The sequence below is a fragment of the Bidens hawaiensis genome, unplaced genomic scaffold (genome assembly GCF_021521415.1).
Source record: "Bidens hawaiensis isolate Kalapana, Puna unplaced genomic scaffold, B.hawaiensis_p1.1 tig00001143_1, whole genome shotgun sequence".
In the NCBI taxonomy this organism is placed as follows: domain Eukaryota; kingdom Viridiplantae; phylum Streptophyta; class Magnoliopsida; order Asterales; family Asteraceae; genus Bidens; species Bidens hawaiensis.
The window spans coordinates 71,878-75,970 of NW_027491065.1; positions in this window are offsets into that span (position 1 = coordinate 71,878).

Sequence of the window (4,093 nt, forward strand, 5' to 3'; positions counted from 1 at the left end):
TTCAGCTCAATCTTCCTCCTTTCAAACCAATAATCCTGCTCTTGACTGTTCACCTCGTCTTCTTCAGTTATGTTGCCTTTGTCAGATGGTACAGGATTACCTTGACTATCAAATTCTTGACTTATCATCTCAATTTCCTCATCACACTCTTCATCAAACTCCAGAAATACATGATCAACAGCATTTACATATGTTACTGGCTTCTTGTCCAACTCCTCTTCTTCAATAGGTTCATTAACCAGAACGTTATCGTCCAATGAACTTAAAATCTTTTTCAAAATCAAACAAAAATTCTTCTTCAGATATATTCAGCATTCTGGCAAGATCCGCTCTAGTAACCTCAATTTCTCTTTCCTCTAATTCTTCTCTAGTAGAGTAAAATCTCACAGGAGGCTTGAAAGCTATAGGATCAACATCAAGAATTTAAGCTCTTCAACGTTACCACCAGCTTGATGTTGTTCTTGAGCAGGTTCACTTGCTATTACTGGTTCAACAATAGATTCAATACTTGCACTTGTACCAGAACTTACCAACACACCCAAACCACCACCAGTACTCGGATCATCCTGATCATCATCATCATTATCATCCTGTGAAGGAGAATCTCCATTGTCTATAAAATCTTCATCTTCTTCTTCTTCATCTTCTGGCTCAGTTCGTATAACTTTTTCTACTGTAACCTGTTCAATCACTGGCTCAACACTTTGTTCAATTAGCGGTTCAACAACTATCTGTTCCAACACCGCTCAACCACTTGTTCTGGTTCATCAAAATGCACAAATCCAGATGATGATCCACCAACTTCAGGAATATCAACATGTACAGTTGGCTCATTAACCTCCCCTTTGCCCTTGGCCTCAACACGATCTTGATCATATTGAATCTTAAAGTCAATCTCCTCGGTAAGTGCTTCCCCACCATAAACTTTTGTGAACACTTTATCTTCTGACTTACCAAGTTCTTCAACAAGATTAATTCCCAATTTGTCTTCAATTAAGGGAAAGTATCTCATATGTAGGTGTAACAAATCAGCTTGTTGCCTTCTTCTCAACTCACCATCTTCAATGATCTTTCTTTGGTCAGCATTTTCTTTCCTCAACCTTTCATTCTCAATCACCAAACTATCAGTTCGAATCCCTTGTTTGGTAACAATAGCCTTCAACGAGTCATGATCTCTGAACGTAGGAAAATCTCCAAAACAGCTTGCATCTAGTGAAGGTAAGCTAATATCAGGAACCTTTTTAGCTGCTTTAGGTGAAACATGTGGAACTTGAACATGTGGAGATGGTTCCACAACCGGTGTCTTTAAAATGTTATCATCTTTGCCCAGATCAACAGCTGTTTCTTCAATTACAAATGCTGGATTGATAGGAGTCACAGTCATCTCTTGTTCAATATCAAGCTCATCAATGATTTTTAACTTTGGTGATGCAGCCCTTTTTACTTCTTCTTTATACGAACCATCTTAGGTTTCACCGGCTTCTCTACTACCTTCTTAGGAACATAAGATTCGTCCTGTTCATCTGTAGACTTATGTTTCTTGGAACTCTCAGCCCTCGTCTCAAACTTAGCTCTTGGATTAGCTAATCTCATCCTTCGGCCTTCAGAATCTGACTCTTTTCTTCAGGATCCTTCTCAGATGTAGCTGAGTAAACTTCTTCCTTAGTAACAGGTGTAATGACTTCTTTCTTTACAATCTTTTGCTTTTTCTTCTTAGGTGTAACAAATTCACCTTCTGAATCAGACTCAAACTTGATAAAACGTTTACCCACTGGTTTAAACTCCAAGATTAATCTTTCTTCTTTAGCCCGGTCAAAATCACTACCATCATTCCTCCATTTATTGTCAGATAGTGCAATATAATCAGGATTCTTAGGTTGTCCAAATAATCCTCTGAACATTGGAATGTCAACTTCTTTGATTTTCTTATACGTAGCAAGCTTAGACATATTATTGCCCGTGATATGATCAAGAAAGATTTTTGGTCCCTCCTTCTTGACCTTTGGAAATACCTCTTCAACGAAAATCTGTACAAATCTCGGATACTGCAACCACTGTTCATCTCCGAAATTCATCTTCATGTTATCTAATATCATTCGGGAGAAGTTGTACTTAAGGTTCAAGCACAAAGCAGCCATCATGGTCATCTGGTAATCTAAAATCTCCTCGTAACCACCTTTCCGATGTTCAGGGCAATGAACCATAATATGAACAAATACTTGAATGGCCATGACTAAGGCTAATCTATTCAGAGAATCTCTTTAACCCATTCTACGCATACATCCTTCAACCATTCTTTCATCCAAATCAACTGGATCTGATGATTCATCCCCAAACTCCAAGACTTTCCTAATCAGGGCTTCATTCACGACAATCTTCTGACCTTGTACTGTAGATATGATATTTGTACCGAACACCTTTGCATTCTTTCCAAAAATCAGTCACAATGCTCTCATATGGATTCACTGAATGTGTAATAGCCTTGTAGATTCTGGATCTCTTCAAGAAAGGCATGATTACTTTAAACTTCTCAGCTTTATGATCCTCTTCGTTCAAATAAGCATAGATATTGTGCTTCGGATCAGTAATCTTTGCCTTCTTACCCTTCTGCAAACACAGAACAAATACACATGTTAACATTGAATTCAATCAACGGATAAGATCCACTCAGCGTATATGTCAAACCCAACGTATAAGTCTTGATTGAACATATAAGTGTATAATCAGCTTATATATATATATATATATATATATATATATTACAACGTATATGTCAGACTAACGTATTTGTCTAAACAACGTATAAGTCTAGTTATCACCGTATATGTTCTATATAGCGTATAAGTCCTTACTAATGTATAAGTCCATTGAATGTTGACTTTGGTCAACGCATAACATGCACTCCGTATATGTATAAACATATACGGCGTATATGTTTGTTTTTTGACCAAACTCAAAATTATTAATCTGCAACTCATTAGGACATACAAATTATCATACATCTATCATTAATGTCCGTTCATTATTTATTTGAGTTCAATTTTATGATATAAGAATGTTTAACTGGTAAAAAATCTGAGTATACGAACGGATATGTTCTTCATTATAGATCTAACCAAATAAACCCCTTATAATCCAATTAAGTGCTATCAAAACACTCAAAATATCAATCTAAAGATCAAATGATAATAACTAGCATCAAACACTAGATTATCCAGATCAATTTGACTTATCCGTGAACAAGGTTACTGTTCATATTCAGATCTGAAACATTATCTCACCTTTCAGATTTGTAGTGGTGTGCAAATCACCAAAACAAATATCCACAATAACACCAACAGATTATGAAAAGCAGTGAATCAAGACAGCGAGATTTTCAAGCAAGTTCAAGCGTGTAAGTATCATGTGCTTCATATAACTCTATATATATATTCAGACTTATGCAGCGTATAAGTTGAAAGACTTATGTGGCGTATAACTTATGCACCGTATAAGTTTCGCAACTTATGCGTTGCATAATCACATGTTGTCATTTCGTCTAATTCACACCAATGTAATGTCACAAGTACAATCAATGTCCTTGTACATTATAAGAATAACTTAAATAAGCTCAGTTTGAAAAATCACTATCTTACCAAGTCCAAATTAATGACCTTGAACAAAATAGATAAACGTTTTGATCTTTTGATTTTGATTTGATAAAACCTAACAAGATTTTTTGCCTTATGAAAAATCCAGAGAGATAGTTCACCCGCACATCAAGAGTCGAAAAATAAATCAGAAAGAAAATCTTTTTGGTTTTTCAATAGAAACAAATATCAAATCAAATGAATACATAAACCACATATTTTTGAGAGTTTGAGCAGGGAATCATATTGACTAAATTGCCCTTCCATCATAGTTTTATTTTTAGCCTTTATTATGACTGGTGTTAAGTCAGTCATTGGTATTGTTTTCTACCTAAAACTTCTAAACAAATGATTCAGGAATTTCTGTGATACATTGAATTGGTTCAATTAGGCACAAAATCTCATAATTTATCAGTTCTAATCTTGATTCAGGCATAATTTGATTTTTAAATAGTCACCCCAAC